The sequence below is a fragment of the Polypterus senegalus genome, chromosome 10 (genome assembly GCF_016835505.1).
Source record: "Polypterus senegalus isolate Bchr_013 chromosome 10, ASM1683550v1, whole genome shotgun sequence".
NCBI classification, from domain to species: domain Eukaryota; kingdom Metazoa; phylum Chordata; class Cladistia; order Polypteriformes; family Polypteridae; genus Polypterus; species Polypterus senegalus.
The window spans coordinates 39,914,040-39,934,440 of record NC_053163.1 but is presented as its reverse complement, the minus strand read 5'-3'; the positions used below and the strand labels follow the sequence as shown (position 1 = coordinate 39,934,440).

At 36.8% G+C, this 20,401-nt stretch overlaps 1 protein-coding gene across 3 annotated transcripts in view; it reads right to left on the bottom strand.

The window, feature by feature from the left end:
- LOC120537097 (neurite extension and migration factor-like) overlaps positions 1-20,401 on the bottom strand; it is a 519,487-nt gene that overhangs the window by 24,184 nt on the left and 474,902 nt on the right. Inside the window, exon 6 of one of the 3 annotated variants that reach the window (XM_039765751.1) lies at positions 1,337-1,651. The exons of 1 other annotated variant lie outside the window; for it this stretch is intronic. The gene's annotated coding sequence lies outside the window, so the exon portion shown is untranslated. The remainder of the gene's footprint in view (positions 1-1,336; positions 1,652-20,401) is intronic. One more of the 3 variants, XM_039765752.1, reaches the window with a different exon arrangement.

The following is a 20,401-nucleotide window of genomic DNA, read 5'->3' as shown; positions in this document are numbered from 1 at the left end:
CTGATCAGTAAGCCCCAGTTTTTATAGAAATTTTTACTCAGTCTTGGGCTCAATGCAAAGTCCTTGCCTATATCAAAGAATCCACAATCATCCCTTGCTTATAGTCTATATGTTTATAAACCTATAGCAATAATCTCTGTAATAGTGAAGTCATTTGAATGTCTATAAACTGTAGACCATTCTCTACTTGACCCACTACAGTTTGCTTACCGCACCAGCATATCAGATGAGGATGCAGTGAACATGGCTCTTCACTATATCTTGCAGGATTTAAACTCTCCAGCTACTTGTGTCAGGATCTTACTTGTGGGTTTCAGTTCTGCATTTAATACAATCATTCCAATGCTTCTGCATAGCAAACTTCTCACCATAAATATGGACTATGCCACATGTCTCTGGATCTCTGACTTTCTAAGTAACAGAAGTCAGAGTGTAAAATATCAGTTAGGGCCCCTAACCCTGATAATATGGTCCTCATAGGTCTGTGATTTGTCACCTCTCCTTTTCTCTTTCTACACCAATGGTTGCATCTCCTGTGACCCATCTGTTAAACTGCCAAAATTTGCTGAGAACACTGCCCTGATCTCCGGCTAGTTGGTGTACCCTCAACAATCTTAACTTAAAATTCCCCGAAAACAGTCTAAATGATCCTGGATTTTCGAAGATACACCTCACCTCCTACTTTCCTAATTAAAAATGATGTCACACCTATTACAATCTGAATTGTAATGAAAACATAGCTGGTCTAATCAAAAATCTCAGGAGTAGATGGTTTTTCTGTGCTGGTACAGTTTTATAGAGCTGTCATTGATACCATCCTCATTTACTCCATAATAGTCTGGTATGGCAATGCATTTGCTCACTCAAATCATAAACTGCAGTATGCCTCTTGGAAAGCAAAAAAAGATCAAAGGCTGTAAGCTTGACTCCATTTAGATCCTGTACACATCAAGGGTCAGGAAATGTACTGGAAATATAAAGAAAGCCTATAATTGCATGGGCAACCATCTCTATTAGTTATTACCATTGAGAAAACGTCACAGAACTATAAAGTCAAAAACTACTAGACATATAAACAATTTTTCCTACAGTGGTTATGTCGATTTCCTGATTTTTTTTCTTCTCCATTCATAGGGCTCTATGGAATCAGTTTAATTTTTTCACAAATTCTGTTTTATTTTTTTTTTTATTTTCGGTTTTCACCATTTTATTTTTTCTTGATTTAGATATATATTTTTTTAACTGTAAGTAAGTAGCAACAGCTACAAAAAAACAAACAATATTGAAATGGCACTTTACATTACTTTAAAGGAAAAGGACACTAGCACAACTGTACCTTATTTTGCAGTTCCATTCATCAGGTAGTCTTGTTCAGTGACAAGAAGGTTATTCATCTCCCAGGTCTCTCCCACCAAACTGATGACATGACACAAGCAGGTTGAATGTACACTGTTAGGCATAACCCCTTTAAAAACTTCCTGGAATGCTTTCAGACAGTATGATGCATTGTCGGTAACCACTGCTAAAATGTCATCAAGATTCAGCTGGTTGTTGTAAAGGGACTGAAGTGCCGCCTGTGAAAAGGTGGAAAAGTTGCAGCTCTCCATAAAGATAAGATCTGCCAAAAAGTACTGGACTTCAATACCTGCAACTGTAATCATGTAAATTATTTGTAATGATTCTTAAACCTTAAATGTTTACAGATTGAAAACGTGCATCATTACATCAGTAACTTCATCTATTGTATATCTTAAAATAATTAATTACAAGGCAAAAGCTAACTAATCTGGATGACGCTAAATTTGGGAATTAGAAAAAAAGAAAGCAAGACCCGCTTTTAAGGGCTCCTTTCAACGGAGGAGAAGCCTGCTTTTCTGCCTAGGTTTGTAGATGCAGAGTTTATAATGGAAGGGTCAAAAGTGGACGTTGTGTGCCTCGTCACCGCCAGGCAAAACATTCATTAAATCCAGAAACATCGTTGTTACTTTTTAAGAGGGAACCCGTTAACAACCAGAGCCGTTCACTAATAACATTTTTCCATGGGAAAGACTTAATACCGGTTAAATATAATTTAATCTGTTAAATGATTTACAGTAAATATATCATGTACAATTAGAACTACATACATAAAAGAATTACCATACCGCCAAACGTTTACTCACCTATCACTATGTTAGCCACGGCCAGCTTTGTTTTCGTTAACTACAACCTAAATTTTCTTGTGTCCATATGTTGTTCAAAGACATGGGGCAAAAGAGTTTGACGTAGACTGCTCTCATTTTCTAGCAGTATGACTCCTTGTTTACAATGCTTAATAGAGAAAGGATGCATCTTCGTCATATTTCGAGCGGTATATCTGACTTACAAGGCCACAAAGTGGCTTCTTGCGTCAGACTATTTTGTTGTTTATCTATTGTTACCTGAAGGGGAACACTTTTTGATCATAATTTCTTCTGATTCTTGAAATGGATTTTAGATTTCACATGATCACTGCAAGTCTTTTTTCGTGTCCAGTTTATGGCATGCGGCCAAAACTTGAAGAAAAGTCTTTGTCCAGATTCGTAAAAGTCACCAGGATATTGCCATGCCTTCAATTTTGAAGTTAAACTCATATTTCTTAGTTTTTTCTATGTAGTTAGGCTATCTGATACTGCTCGCTTTAACATTTCTGTCTCATGCAGCTGGCTAATTCGCATGCCTTTAATGAGAAAACATATAGGAAACACACGCACAAACAGAAGCACGACTGAATTTCTACGCAGAATTGTGTTTACTTGAAAAACAACTACAGATTATACAATCATTTAATTTATTGGGAAGTTTTCTAACAATCACCTCTTCAGTCTCTAAATTCTACATATTTTTACATCTAAAATCCAATTTTATGTGTTAATTCTTTGATTCTGTCCGTGTCTTCCGCATGTATACTAGCAGAATACCCGCGCTTTGCAGTGGAGAACTAGTGTGTTAAAGAAGTTATGAAAAAGAAAAGGAAAAATTTTAAAAATAACGTAACATGATTGTTAATGTAATTGTTTTGTCATTGATATGAGTGTTGTTGTCATATCTATATATATATATATATATATATATATATATATATATATATATATATGTTTTTCCTTGCTTCGCCAACTAAGCAGCCTTTTTATTTAATCCACGGGTTCTCCGCCGTTTTATTGTTGGGGGCTCTTCCTTCTTTTCTACGTACTGTGGTCATAGTCAGTTCACGTGATTACGTGGGAGGCGTGATGATGTCACACGCAGCTCCGCCCCCCCACAGCCATCGGGCTAATGTCCATTACAGTATATGGAGAAAAATAGGTTCCAGTTATGACCATTACGCGTAGAATTTCGAAATGAAACCTGCCCAACTTTTGTAAGTAAGCTGTAAGGAACGAGCCTGCCAAATTTCAGCCTTCTACTTACACGGGAAGTTGGAGAATTAGTGATGAGTGAGTGAGTCGGTGAGTCAGTCAGTCAGTGAGTGAGTGAGTCAGTGAGGGCTTTGCCTTTTATTAGTATAGATACAACTTGCTTACTGTGATACTGTATACTGTATATTACTGGGCAAGATAGCAATTATTGTTTGCTATATGGTTTCATATCTTTGTGTTTACTCTATATAATGTTGTGATGGTGTTATTTATTGCATGTTTTGTTGTTTAATTCTATGTTCCTTGTTATTCCTTGTCCTTGTTATATGTTTCCTGGCAATAAAGTTCTAAAGTTTTCTTTCATGAATGACCTTGACATCTTCTAGCATGTTGAGAGATCTGCCACTTAATGGAAGGAAGATTATGAGAATCTGGAGGGGACGACTTCTACCATTAAGAAGTGGAAAGGAATAACTACACACAGCAAATGTGAGACGTTGATGTAAGTTTGGGGTTGATTTTAAAAAACCTTTTACATATACAGGTAAAATTCCATTACAACGAATATTTTTATGGTCCCGACAGCTTCCCCATATGACGCGAGTCTATAGAAATCTTGTTACTATGAAGTACATTCAGTAGATACTTTCATTAAAACGAAGTGCCCAAAAGACCTTGAAATGCCTGAATGAATCTTCCACAGAGCAGTTAGTTCTGTGGCCGCAGCTCAGTTGTGCACAACAATCCTCAAACAGAAACACTGTATTTTTTTTTTCTTTCTTCGAACTTTCCTAGTACTGTTTTTTTTTTTTTTGCCTTTTTTGTTTCCTGCGGTTTTCAATGATACCTTTTACTTATTACTCGTCAACATCTAAAAACCATCCATTGAAATTTAACTCACTGTCACCCTCCTATAAAAACGGCGGACACGAAAAAACTTTACATTTTTGCAGCTCTCGATTGCAGCAAAAAGACAAAAGACGTTGAAAAAGCACTTTATACGTGGTTCAGGGGTCTCAAAAGAGTTCAGAAATCTCACAATATGAAGAAGAAAAGGATGATTCGTCTCATGACTGATAACTGTGCTGCCCACAACATGCTTCCACATTTAGATAATATTCGCGTTGAATTCCTCCCACCCAATTGCACAGCAGTGCTTCAAATTCTCATCAGCATAACTTGTAGGCAAGAGGAGATTAAAATTTACGCGAAATAAGCTATTGAAATGATTGCAAACGCCTGGATACAAGTTAAAGAAAGCACTATAGTAACAAATACAGAATCTCGTTACAACAAAATTTTCGTTACAACTAAATATTTTTTAGGTCCCTGGGAATTCGCTGTAACGGAATTTTACCTGTATACTGTAAATCTTTAAATTGCATGGCCCTATTTACATAAAAGAATTTATCAATGCAGACATGTTGGAGCATGATGTACATTACAATCTCAAGTTGCTGGTTTTCTAAGAGCTTTAAGGGTAAATAAATCCACTTTGGCAGTCTTTACAGTACCCCAAATCAGTGGTGTCATATGCCTGTTTGTGTAAGAGATGCTCCATATCGCTCAGCATTTAAATCCAAGCTGAAGACTCATTATTTTAGTCTAGCATACGCTCATTACATCGGCTGATTGTTAGTCATTTTCTCAATAAAATAAGCTTGGAAATCATTATGAAGTGTTACTCTCTTCTATCCTGCTGTGGCACTTGTTACCACTGGATCTGCACTGGTGAAGTTACACTAGACCTATTAGATGCCTTAGCAACCATAAAGGTAAAATGATTAGTAATCATCTTTTTACACAATTTGGTATGTACTTACAATTTTTTAGAATGCCCAGGAGGGCATCATCAGCCAGTCCTCATGGGTAATGAAGATTCTGTTATAATAATGCACAGGTTTCTGTGCAATAATGCAAAGGGAAACGGAAAATGAACTTTGCCTGATTTTCAGTGATGAAGCAATGGTTCAATTAAAAGGTAAATGGAATTGCTATAATGTGCCTCTCTAGGGCACGGAACATCTGCATTCAACCCCTGATTACGAATGTCATTTACTAAAGGTCAATGGATTCTGTGATATACAGGCATTTCTTCTTTCGGGGGGACAACAGTGATTAATACTTCATACCTAGACCTGCTGCCAGCTTTGGCTGATTTAATTTAAAATTATAAGCATCTCAAAAATGGACTTACATTAAAGTTTGTGTTAAAACATTCCTCATTGTTTGTCAGCATCTATTACTTGTTTAATGTCAAACTTCACATTGAACCCTCTGATGGTATGCACTGATTGGGTGGTGTTACCGTGCTCTTTACAAATATTGGTGTGGACACAGTAAACTGAAATCATTGGTAAATATTTAAAGACAGTCATTATATTTCAATTTCAATGAAGGATGTAATTACAGTATATTAGGTTAGTCAGTTTAGTTCAAGTAACAAAAGGTAATGTATTTGTGCATAAGACTGCATTGTAAGATTTTGATTTTGCTGTGATCATTACTGTAAGCTGCCCGTTATGCTGGTGGGTTAAACTGAGATTTTTTAATTTGCTTATACTGCCAGGCGTAATAGTTATTTCTTATTCTCACTCACGTGACACAGATTCAGTCTTTTTAGAGAAATATGAAATGTACAAATAAAAAAGAGAGAAAGCCTGCCAATTTAGCCCAATTCCTATATGTTTTTTGTAATGTCACTCCTCAACTACACATTTGTCTGGGAGTCTTGCATAAGTAACCGAATGTCATTCTCAGCATTCTGAGATTGTCAAGCACTGATTTTGTGTCAACCTTTCTTGTTCCCACCAGTTCTGTCTCTTCTCTTGTGTATCCACAGGTGTCTACGTACAGAGCCGGTGGTGATGAGTCTACTCAAAGCATATCTGAGCACTTGCCATCATGAGCTGATGAATTTGCAGATGTCTGCACTGTAAACAATCTGATGTCAGCATTTACATGTTTTGTTTGATAAATAAAATTTTATTAATTTTGCAGATTCAGAAATGATATTGGTACACATGCCTCCTATAACACTGCACTTCTGACTGCACCCATGTGTCTGGTATTTCTGACATATCAAAACTCTTATGTCTTTTTTGAGATGTGCTGGATAAAATCCACTTGCTCAATGATCACACCAGCACTGGGGTCATGGTTGTTCTTTTGGTGCTTCGCCTTCTAATTTCTCATCAAGAAGAATATAACCTAACACTGATTTAGAATTTTCCTGCATTATTGAATTTTTCATGTTTCAAAATGTGACCTTTCAGCCTCCACAGCAACAGCAGATCCTACTTTGCGCTAGACTTAAAATGGTATTTTTGTTACCGTTATAAAAGTAATAAAGGGTGGGTAATCACTAAGAAACAAACAAATGTTTAATATAATCTTCATGTTTTAAGTTGTCATCTGAAAATACAGTTTAATAAAAAAAAACAATGGTACGATGATACTATATGCTATATTGTAACAAAAAAGAACTAAATGGATTGGATATTTGTTGTGCAAGAGACACCTAATTAGAATGTTGAATTTACTGATTATTGTAATATTCCATCTATCTATCTATCTATCTATTCAAAAATACTGTATGTAGACGAGGTGTTGCATATAACAGCACACTGAGATGACTACTCTTTGCTCTTTTAAAAGTGTGCTTATAGATGAGGTAATAAAAGATTAAGAAAAACAAGTGGCACTAAGTAATGCAAAGTTGATATGAGTGTCACAAAATACTGCTTGTGGTCACAAGACTACAAGATTCCAAGTTTTAATATGATTGTCTAGGTCAGGGGTCCTCAATCACAGTTCTGGTGGCTGCAAGTTTTTGTTCTAAACCTGGTTGTTTAATTAGAAAGATGGCTTGTTATTGCTTTATCTCTGCTATGCCAGGTAATACTCATATCCTAGAGTTTCTTTCCCTTTCTAAGGATATCATCCAAATGATTTGAAGGCTAAAATGGATGAGTAATTCTCAGTCCTTCACTTTTTTTTCTTTACTTTCCTTCCAAGTATTTAATTAAACTCAATAGTGCATGATAAATGCACACAGGTGTAAATGGTAGCAAACTAAATGGAGAAATGCTGGTCTCTTTTGTCATTTCCATGTTATTGCTAGTTAGGAGCAATTAAAAACCAAGAATACAGCTGATTAAGACTAAAATAAGCAATATGCGTTCAAAATCTTAACGAGCGAGACAACTAAAGTGAAGCAGAAGTTTTACTTGATCAATAAGTGCTTCTTATTAAGCAATTAGGTTGGAGTAAAAACCTGCAGCCACTGCGGCTCTCCAGGACCGTGATTGAGGACCCCTGATCTAGCTTGATGTCATAGATGAGAGTAGGGTAAAATGTCTATAAATGTACACATTCCAACATTTAGATCAAGCATCACATTAAACATTAAATTGTTACCATAGTTGAGGCAGAAACTTGGCTATATTTTGAGACACCATAGCCAATTCACTGTATAGCATGATGTTCCATACTGGGCCAATTTAGAGGCATATATTTTTCTGACAGCAATCATTTACACTGTGTAAAGCAATCCAGACAAACACTGGGAGACCTTGCAAATTTCAGACTCAAGGTATACCAGTCGAGACAGCGAAAACGCATAAGGCACTATCATGCCACCTTTCTTAAGAAATGAAATGAATATCAGATTTCTAACAATATATACAAAATGGAAAAAAACGTTTTATACCAGATTCCCAGTTATTTTGCTCCTAATATACCTTTCATTTGTCTATCCATTTTCAGAAACAGTTTAATATACCCTGGGATTATGGAGGACTGAAATCTATCCTAGCAGCACTGATAATAATACAGGCACCAACCCTGGAAGACGCATCAGTCCATCTTAGGGTATACTAAACTGATTAGCCTAACATGTAATTCCTTGGAATACTGTAATGAACCCTACACAGACAGTGACATGGTCCAGATTCAAAGCTGCTCTTCCGGAGGTGTCATAAAGCAGTGATGATATCTCATTAGCCTGGAAATTATAGTGTTCTGGATGCAATAAAAATAGTGATGCAGATACATATATAGCATACTTTTGAACATACTTGACTTTTATACTAGACTGGTTATTCATCTAGTTGATTTGCAATAATACCCCAAACTGGAACAGTAATAATTACCACTAAAGATATTCTTTGTTTTATAAAAACGCAGCACATACTAATAAATCTGGTCTTAGCCTATCAACAACGACAAGGTTACAGTTTGTGCAAAAGATAAAATTGTTAATACATCTACAGATACATAGATAGATGTAAACATGACTTTCTTAATACAGGTATTATGTCATTTTGTAACATGCTTAATCCAGACCAGGACTTGACAGGTGTCCAGTCCACTGCAGGATGAACACCCACATACTATGGGCAGTTTAGCGTTGGCAAATCACCAAACCTCTATATCTTTGGACAGCTGAAGGAAACCAGAGCTTGTAGAGGAAAACCACACAGACACCGGATGAATATTGCAACAGTCTGTATGAGAGCAGGCCATTCTGTCCAACAAAGCATCAGTCCTATCCACTTAATTCTTCCAATATAACATCAAGTCCAGCTTTGAAGGTCTTTGAACTTTGAAAGTCCTACTGTCTACCACACTATTTGGTAACTTATTCTTTATGTCTATGGTTCTCTGTGTGACCTTCCTAATGTTTGTGCAAAATTTACCCTTGACGAGTTTTCAACTCTGCCCCCCATGTTCTTGCTGAACTCATTTAAAGTAACAGTCTTGATCCACTATACTAATTACTTTCAAATTTTAAACAATTCAATCATGTAACCTCTAAATATCCTTTTGCTTAAAACTAAAAAGGCTTACCTCCTTTAACCTTTCCTCATAACTCATCCCCTGTAGCCCTGCAATCAGCCTAGATGCTCTTTTCTAGCACTTTTTCTATTGGTAGTCTGGAGACCAAAACTGCACACAGTACTTCACTTGAGGCCTCACCAGTGCATTATAAACCTTGAGCATAACCTCCTATGCTATCCCAGTTAATATTTGGGTAGTTAAAGTTCCCTCAGTAAATTTGCCTTTTTAATATTACTAAAAAGATGTGCATTAAAATTACTGTCGGCATTGGGCGTAACATACTCCTAAAATAAGGCCTCTTTCCCTAATGCTTTCCAGACAAAGCCAGACTTCCTCACTAAGATGGGGCTCATCATCTAATTGAAGAAGCCTTGTGTTTAAATTATAATTGTAAATATAAATTATATTTAAACAGCAACTCCACCTCCTTTTCTGTTCTGTCTGTCGTTCTAAAAATGTGTGTCCCTCTGTTTTCTACATATTCCCATCTTTTTTATTTAGCTAGGTTTCTGTTATTGTCATAATAACATAATTGTGCCCTGCTACATATAACTGCAACTCGCTTGTTTTGTTTTTGATACGTCTAAGGCAAGCTATTTTTAATGTGCTACTCATTTTACTTTTGCATATAAATGTTGGGTTAGAATTTACATTATTATGCATTTTTATTTTTTGCACTACTGTTTATTCCTTCATGTACAGGTGTTATGCACCTAAAATCTGGAATAGTTTACCGACAGAAATTTGCCAGGTTAATATGGTGGAACATTTTAAAAAACTGCTAAAAACCCATTATTTTAAGATGGCTTTCTCATAGCTACATTTTAGTGTATCCCTGTTAAGCTGTATATACATTGAATTATCATTTTCATCAAGGATCGACAATGTGTACTAATCCCCACTATTCTCTGATGTTCTTTTTATGGTTTTTCTGTGCCACCACCACCTGCTCAAGGCACCATGCAGTCCCTACATTGACAGAGGCAGTACCCCAGATGTCCACATGACCATCATCTTCAAATTCTTTCAAATGAAGCCTGAAAGCCATGAGGACTGATTTACATCATTTAAGTTAGGTACAATGCCCAGTGGAGGCTGGGTAGTCTCTTGGACTTGGAACCCCTGCAGATTTTGCTTTTTTCTCCAGCCAGTCTGGAGTTTTTTTTTTGTTTTTGTCTTTTTTCTGTCCTCCTGACCATTTGATCTTACTTTATTCTTTGTTGCTTAGTATTGCCTAATCTTATTTTTGTTTCATATAAACTTTTCTTTCTTCATCTTGTAAAGCACTTTGAGCTAAACCATTTGTATGAAAATGTGCTATATAAATAAATGTTGTTGTTCAGTTCTAAACCTGGCCTGTCCTAAATTCCCTGCCCCCCACACCCTAGTTCAAACAAGCCTTGACTAACCTACACATACACCTCTCCAACACATTTATGCCCCCCGTTTAGTGTCATATTACCTCCATATTAGACACAAAATATATGAAAATGATCTACAGGGTGGGCCATTTATATGGATACACCTTAATAAAATGGGAATGGTTGGTGATATTAACTTCCTGTTTGTGGCACATTAGTATATGTGAGGGAAAACTTTTCAAGATGGGTGGTGACCATGGTGGCCATTTGAAGTCGGCCATTTTGGATCCAACTTTTGTTTTTTCAATAGGAAGAGGGTCATGTGACACATCAAACTTATTGGGAATTTCACAAGAAAAACAATGGTGTGCTTGGTTTTAACGTAACTTTATTCTTTCATGAGTTATTTACAAGTTTCTCTTTGTTTACAGCCATTGACATGTCGCAGAGGTTAACACATGAGGAGCGGATAGAAATTGTGTTGATGTCTGGTGAACGCAGTAACCGGGTCATTGCAGCAGATTTCAATGCAAGACACCCTACGAGACCACCCATCTCCCATGCTACAGTTAGCAAACTGCTTGCTAAGTTTTGTGAAACTGGTTCAGTGTTGGATTTGCCAAAATGTGGACGCATGAAAACTGTCACTAATGAAGAAACATCAGTGGCTGTCCTAGCTTCATTCAGCAAGAGCCCACAGCGTAGCACTCGCCGCATGTCACTGGAGAGTGGCATTAGTCGAACATCCCTTCGGCGGATATTAGCTACTCACAAATGGCACCCTTACAAACTCCAGCTACTGCAGCATCTCAATGAGGATGACCCAGATCGGCGCACTGAATTTGCAGAATGGGCAAAACAAAAATTGGAACAGGACCCTCAGTTTATGCAGAAGATTTTGTTCAGTGATGAGGCAAACTTTTATGTGAATGGTGAAGTTAACAAACAAAACCACCGCTATTGGTCTGACACTAACCCACATTGGATAGATCCCTCCAAGACTGTTGGAACAAAAAATTGATGGTATGGTGTGGTATATGGGGTACAAAGATAGTGGGGCCATTCTTCATCAATGGAAACCTCAAGGCCACTGGATATGCGAAATTGCTACATGATGATGTGTTTCCCTCTTTATGCACTGAAGCTGGCACATTCCCTGAGTTTTTCCAGCAAGATGGTGCACCACCACATTATGGGTGTCAGGTCCGAGCATTCCTAGATGAACAGTTTCCTGGAAAGTGGATTGGTCCCCGTGGGCCAGTTGAATGGCCCCAAGGTCTCCTGATCTGACCCCTTAGACTTTTATCTTTGGGGTCATCTGAAGGCAATTGTCTATGCTGTGAAGATACGAGATGTGCAGCACCTGAAACTACGGATACTGGAAGCCTGTGCTAGCATTTCTCCTGCGGTGTTGCTATCAGTGTGTGAAGAGTGGGAGAAGAGGGTTGCATTGACAATCCAACACAATGGGCAGCACATTGAACACATTTTATAAGTGGTCAGAAACTTGTAAATAACTCATGAAAGAATAAAGTTACGTTAAAACCAAGCACACCATTGTTTTTCTTGTGAAATTCCCAATAAGTTTGATGTGTCACATGACCCTCTTCCTATTGAAAAAACAAAAGTTGGATTCAAAATGGCCACCATGGTCACCACCCATCTTGAAAAGTTTTCCTCCTCACATATACTAATGTGCCACAAACAGGAAGGTAATATCACCAACCATTCCCATTTTATTAAGGTGTATCCGTATAAATGGCCCACCCTGTATAGTTGATAAAGTTGTTAATAAGTACTGACTTGAAGCACATAAGTGGTCATCAATCAACAATGAAAAAAATTAACTTTGTTAAAGGCAGATAGTGTGGAATATTTCTATATTATATCAAAAAGATTCTTCAAAATAAGTTGTTTGCTCATGGACTGTACATCACTAAATATAATTTAGATTCACCTCATATGGACTTTTTGTCTGATTCTTGTTAACTCTTTTTTGGATTACTGGCTTTATAAACATCAGGTGGATTTTACCTGCTTGTCATGCTGTTTATCATGTCAGATTGCCCAATTCTGCTTTTTCACCATGGGAAAGCATTTATCATTTAAAGCTTGTTAATAAGGAAAGCTGCCGCTAAAAGGGTATGCTTTAATGGTGAGTGCCTCTAAATTTGTTAATGGGACATGGCTGGAACCTTAAATCAGTAAACAGTTTGCCCAACGATGAGCCTCCTGATCTAAGGTGGGTTTAACCCTCCTATTGGGATTACTACTGGCTAGTCCCAAAATAACTTTAGTTTCAGGCAACCTTCCTTTGAGTACAAGTGTCTTAAGTACTGTCAGCTCTATATGAAAGCAAAAACATTGTTAGGATATGGAGTGTCTGAACTTGTAAACAGAACATACCAAAGACAAGGGACATCTTCAGTGCTGTCAGATGAGCAATTATGTCTCATTTTGTCTCAGAAGAGTTATAAAGATTCTACAGTAGGAAGAATCATATAAAAATGAATGAACATGCAAGATGAAGATTCTTCTTCTCCCTTACCTTTATAAACCATTACATAATTTACTGTTCTGATAAAGATGCCTTTGGTTTTGTCTGCCGTATTACTATTTATTTTTAACTGTAGAATTAGCAGGAGTATGAATGCTAGACTACACATTACAAATCAATAGATGTGTCTTTGGTTTGCAACTCATGATTTTTTTCTTTTGTTTAATAGTGTCATATTCACTTTTATCTTAAACATAGCATTTGCTTAATTTTAGTAACAATTGTGTATATAAGGTGAATGTGGCACTCTGATTTTAAATTATATGGTGACCAGATTTTAAGTCCCAAACTGAGAAACTTGTGTAGCATGTATGCTGTGGCATAAAGCCCATGATCAATTGTTTAATACCTGCTGATGTGATGTGAAATTTTGCATGCAAGTTGATAAATTATTGTGTATGTCTTTATTTTTAACTTAGACAAAGCAATGTAATATTAGTGTTACATTATTGATAATCACAGCAATGGTTTGATGGTTTAAGAACCCCTACCCCCCTTTTTGGGTAATTTTTACGACAGGGCTAGTCAGTGCCTCAAACCAGTTTGGCAAGAGTTTCTCTGCTCTCTCTCAACCCCTACAGGAAAGCCAGGCTGCCTAACTGCCAAGCTTTGCCTTAAAATATCGTTTTGGGGGTAGGTGTGAAGGTGTTCTATTCCATCATTGGTCTGAAGTATGGCTGTTTGGACCTGGCTTGTATCAAAAGCCTTTACGTACCATGATGCCCTATTGGCTTTAGGGGTTGGACAGAAAACCTATACATTTGCTTGCTTTACCTCACCCTCTGTCTCTCTCTTACCAAACTGATGAAAGAGCATCTCACACCATGAACTGAAAAGGACAACACAATGAAGAGCACAGCTCGGCAGCCATATTGAGACAGTTGTGTGGCCTGTTCTGAAGAAAACTGACCACAAATGATGCCTAAACTAGAGACATTTTAAGTAAGTATTATTTTTTACCTGCATTTTTATCACTCTTTAATTTAATATTTTTTGTTATCAGTATGCTGTTGCTGGAGTATGTGAATTTCCCATTGGAATTAATAAAGTATCTATCTATCTATCTATCTATCTATCTATCTATCTACAAGTCTGTGTGCCGCCTGCAACTACACATCAGCACACAGGTGTCAAACTCCAGGCCTGGAGGGCCGCAGTGGGTGCAGGTTTTCTTTCTAACCCTTTTCCTAATCAGTGTCCAGTTTTCACTGCTAATTAACTTCTTTTCCCTCTATTTTAATAGCCCTGTTTTTAAGGATTAAATCTTCTGAATTAATTATTTTCTTCATTAAATGACAGCCAAACAGAAATGAGACATGAAACGAGCCAACAGATGACCTGCTAAACTGGCGCTTCAAACTCCAACCAGTTCCTTAATGATAAGTTGATTCTTGCTGTTAATTAAACCCGTTATTCAATTCCATGGTTTGTTGCTGCTCTCTTTCTGCCACAGCAGACATTTCCAAAACTGTTGATATTCTGTTTTTTTCTAAGAACTCCTAAAATGTTTTGGTAACCTGAGGGATCAACCTTACTGAGACCTTCATCTTTATTTTCAGATTTTGTTTGATGGGTAAAGGAGAGCTGGTCATGTCCTGCTTGTTTTATGTCTCATTACTGTCCGACTGCTAATTAAGGAAAAAACAACTAAGGGGCCGGAGTCAAGCTAATTAAAACTAAGGTTAAAGAAGTTTATTAGCATCAAAAACTGGTCACTAATTAAGAAGAAGGTTAGAATGAAAACCTGCAGCCACTGCGGCCCTCCAGGATTGGAGTTCGACACCCCTGCATCAGCATTTATCAGGTTTACCAATATTCAAAAGTACTTTGCATATTGTTATTATCTATGAATATTATCAATAATACACTGTTTAAATTGTAATTTAACTCCTGCTTGTCTTTTACTACACCTAATTGCCTGAGGTTATAAATGTAGAAGGGAAGGAGGGGAGAAGTTATATAGAAGTACCTTATAAACAGTGGTAAGTCTGTGAGATTTGAGGCATTCTGACAAAGGCTACATATTAATAATACAAAAGGGGAACGTAGTGTAAAATATTACTCTACCAAGACAAAACACCTGCTTTATCTCATCATCATTGGAGAGGGATCAGGGCATGGGATGAAAACATGTGCACAACTAAACACATGATTCTAAACAGTGCCTGAAGGGGAAACAAACAAATGGCAGTACTCTCTGTTTTAGTCTGCTTTTTGTCTCTTCTCATGATGCTGTCTAATCAAGCTTGGAGTTTTAGTGCATGCTTTTGTAAATATATTGTTGATGTTTGTTTGTTAAAACTGGGACATTTCAATATTCTTCATTTATTTGTCATGGTGCAGCTCCTGAAATCAGGACTGTTCCTGTCACCTGAACTTCTGGTCACCCTAGTTAATTATTTTGTCAGTGAAATAGTGAGTCACTATAAACGGGAATTAATCCAGCTGTGAGGCTGGCTTAGTGTAAGGTTAATACTGAGTAAATGTTTACTTAGTCTGTGCATAACACACAGGGTCCTTCATGTCTAGAAAACCTTTGGTTTTGCTTTCTTGCATTTTATACTTTTATGGTTAGGAAGATCATTTATTTTTACCTGTTACAACTTAAATCAAGAGTTAAAAGCTGTTGCTCTGGTTCTCTTCCAGAGCGTTTGCACCCAAGAAGGTGGGAGGACTTCATAAAGCAGAAGCAATTTGCTGATGAAGAGGATTCCATGTGCACACAAGCTGGACTTGCAGATGTAGCCACCTGCACATATGCCCAAGAAGGCAGCTCATGACAGCGAGCAACTTTCTACCCATGCGTATAGTCTACTGGTGTTTCATTACCTTGTATTTGGGATCTGTTTGTCATCAGTAGTGGCTACAGTAGATTAAAGAAAGGAATATATAAATTGGTGTAACTGCTGTTAAGGTAAAACTGAAACAAAATGGTCTGTTATAAGGCATACGAGTTTGTGGATTCACCAATGCTTTTCTATGGGAGATTTTCAAACTTTGTACAGCACAATCTTTTTGACATTTCTCAATGAAAATTGAACTGTCAACAAAAACTTCCTTGAAGAATAAGTTTGCCACATTTCAACAAAAATGGTCAACTGGGAGCCAAGTTGTTTCATATGGAAAGATAGACAGACATGTCTATTGCAATAGGTACTTTGCAAATTATATGCAAATGCACCTAAAAATTATTAATATACAGTATAACAAAACATACAGATTATTATTATATCATTGAAAACAATAATTCTTTACATAGCGCTTTTCTCACTTCACTTATACTGTGCACATGTAAATATCAGGTACACTGCAAGGTGTTTTGTGCTCAGCATTTTGTAGGTATTCTTTTGTTGTTCGTCATTTATCATTTTCTGTTTTAATACTAGAAAACTCGATTTATAAAAGTTTAAAGCACACTGGCTATATAAGTGAAAATATAACTTTAAATCAAAGAAAAATGTACATATAAATTCAGAGATCCTTGTTTTTTAGCAAATACAATTTTAGGATCAGTAATGAGGTTGATGTTAATGAATTTCAGGATCTCAAATAGGGTTGGGCAACATATTGAATTTTTGATTTGATTCAATATTTAATATAAGTTAATATGCAAACCCCAAATCGCAATGTTTAGTCTAGAACCTTATCTGAATGTTAAATAAAGTCTACAAAGTCTTCAATGCTCTTTCTAAGTGTCTCTAAAGCCTTGTTCACACGGGCGTTAAAATCGAGCGTTTTTTTTGCGTTCGTAGTGTCCGGTGAGCGCGGATCAAGCGCCGAGTGTTTCCTACACGTAGGAGTCAATGAGAGTGTTCACACGGGCTTTGGTGACGTGCGTTTGTCCGGCTGCGCGTTTATACAGCATCAAAAAAACATTGCATGCAGCTTTTTCTTGGCGTTCAAAACCCAACAAACGCAAGGAAACCGCTTCTAGTTCGTTTTCTGCGCGTTTATTTTACGCTTCGGAGGAGCGGGGGAGGCATTTCAGTGCATAACACCAGTGTAAGCGCACACTCGACTACTGTTTCCTTACCTCAAAGTGACAAGTAGTCTCTCATCGGGGCTAACACCAAGTCGCATATTGGTTGATCGGCGTGCAATGTGGCATTGCACCAGCTGCAGCAGACAATCAAAAGTGGAAACCGACATCCGACAGTAATTAAAAAACTTGCGCGGAAATTTTCGCATTTCTTCATAAAGCACCAAAAAACTTCCTTTAACCCGACGTTGTGCAGTCAGAGGATGAACCCAGTAGCGGCGGCGATTTTTTCTCTCCCTACGCCGTATTACGAGTATTTTTAAAACAAGAAGATTAATATCTAACATAGCAAAATGGTCCATATTGAAAGGAGGCACCTCAAATAAAACGACAAGGGCTTTCATATCCAGTTCCCGACACTGCCTCCACAGGTTAACACACAAACTACAATTTGGGCTGCAGGCTGGCGTTAGACAGAGACAAACGAACGCGGTGTAGAAGTCAATCGATCGCCACCACAAAATGCAACATAAACGTCTAGGACGTTCAGAGCAAGTTCGTTTATCCAAAAACTTAACGCCCGTGTGAACAAGGCCTTAGTCTCCTCCACCATGGCAGTCTTGATCTGCCGTCTGGAAATCGTTTTAACTGTCCCAGGATTACAGTTGAAGCAGTACAGCGTCTAAAGAGAAAGCATGTTACTACTGCATATTAAAAGGACACTCTGGTGTGTGCAGCACTGGTAATGTGCTCTTCTGCCTCCCTGGCAAAATGGGTCCCTGCCATACAAACTTTGAACATTTGAACACTAAATAAGTAATGCAACATCTCTTACTATTTTATTAAACAATAATTAAGTAAAGTGTGTGAATGTAAATTAGACTAGACATTACATGCTGCATCCGTTCTTCTATAGCAGTATATTAAAAACATGTCTTCAGCTTAGAAAAGATTTGGTGTTTTATTGCTGTAGTCAACATTGTCTATAAAATACAATGCATTTGTCTACTGCCTAAAAATAGCACCTAAATAAAGAATACAATTAACCTTCTGATTTACTATAAATCTGCTATAAAATGTAATTAAATAAAGAAAAGTTAATTTTCACAATGCCTTTCTGATTCCACCTCCAAAGCTACTATAATTATTGTTTGTGATGATTTTCTTTCTTTTTTTGCTTTTCCCTTCAAGAGAAAGGAAGTAGGTTTTTATCTTTTATTTTCAATTTTAACATGGTAAGAATTTTTCCCTATGCTATGACATTCCAAATCTATCTCAAGCGCAAATATTAATGGTGTTTAAAAAAAATTAAACATAGTAAGTTGGTTGATTGACATCATATATGGCGGATACCTTTAATTCAAGTCAATCTGCAGTTTCAGGGTGCATTCCAGCTGTTTGAGGTATTTTTTATGAATGGAGCTCAGCATTGTGTGCTCCAGGTCAGTGAGGACAGTCAAGGACTGAGCCAGCAACCTTAAGCTTTAAGACTGAATGCTTCTATGCTGACACATATATATTTTTTTTAAGTTCAAACACATTATACAAGCATGTAGCAGAATAAAGTCTAAACAAATTACTCTACACTGCTGCTAAGCTAACTAAAGTTCTTTATTTCGAAAATTACATTTGCCAGCAAGAAGAATAATCGCTGAAGGTTTAAAGTCATCTATAATTCAATATCAGCTGCAAAATTATTCTGACAAAAAATCAACTCAAAAATAAATCAATACAAGAGTTAAGCTGTCAGGTTTATTCTTGGGACCACTGGTCCATTCTCTTCTGGTTATTTACACTAAAGCGGCTTTATTGTTTCATCACACAATTATTTCAAAGCTGCCACATGAAGGAGTACTTTTCAATATTGAAAAAACAGAAAAATGTGACTGTTGCTCTTCAATCTCAAACAGCTGAACTGAATAGGAGCAAGTAATGATGATACTAAACAACATTAATATGACAACAGTAAAAACTATGTGCATGGATCTTGTTTGCAGAAGCCCAAAATATAAAACCTAAATTATTTTAAAAACAATTTAGGCTAAGCAGTGGTCTAACTTAAATGACAAGAAAGACCTTTCAGAACAAAGATTGTTCATGTTCATACTGCACTGTCTGTTTTCAAGGTTAGACCAATGCAGACCGACAGCATGAGATAAGACTCCCAAACATGAACAAGACAGCCATTGACTCCTAAAGAAAAACACTGTTTTCAAATCCTATCATTGTGAGCCCAGTGTAGTCCAACTAGTTTTTACTTCCGTGCCTCTCCTGTGGCCATGTGATGCTACAAAGAACAATTTTCAAAAAACTGTACAAATAGTAAGGCTGTGCCAGTAAGCCATTTATTGAATTTGAATAGTTAATGTTGTTGAGGGGAATAGAGAAGGGGAAAGTAGCATAATATAGTGTTGCAGTGGATTTTACTTTTCATTTAAACAGTTTCATGTGTTTTTGTTTCAAAACTGTTTTTTTTTGTAATTTAAAGAGTGCAAATTACTTTACTACCAACAGTAGCATACAGGATATGGTACTATATGGTAGTTTCTCTCATTTAAAGGAAAGGTGTGATGACTTTATTCATATAAACTCACACATTTACATTTAAGCAAGCACTTCACTGGAAATAATGCAGGAGTATTTTGGACAAAATAAAAAATACCAAAATTAAAAAATGTATTGTGAAATATGATGATTAATAAATAACAAAATGATATGTGACAATAAATAATTAAATGGGTTGCAAAATGTTTTTGTGTTGTTAATTTGTTTATGTATTTATTTCTTCATTTACGTATTTCACAATATGAACACTGCAATTCTCACCCATCAAAGCTGAGAGGGTGGGCTTTAGGAAGTTCTGTTTTTTGATTGGTCAATAGCCAGCAGAATGGACGTAAATATTCAGCTATCAAATACATTTTACAAACACTTCAGATGCAGACTCCCGAGAGGATGATGAATTCAAAGTGTCTTGAGTTAAAGTATTTGCTTCCAGCAGCAATTCTAGACAATTATTTCTTGCACTCTTATCTGTCACAGACCATGCAGAGTCTTAACCTTAGGCATAACTATAAGCCACAGGATTCCAGTGTTGAGTAAAGCACATGCTCAGATCTAGGTGTGTATATTGGATGGGGGTACGTTTTCTGATTTTATCCAATGTTTTGTTCAAATTTGTGCGTACTTACAGTATGTATTTTCTGTTCCAAGTAGGGTGTCAACAACATTTCTATGAGGATGAACTCTGCTTAAATGCTTTTTGTAATATTTTAAGAGTCTGAAT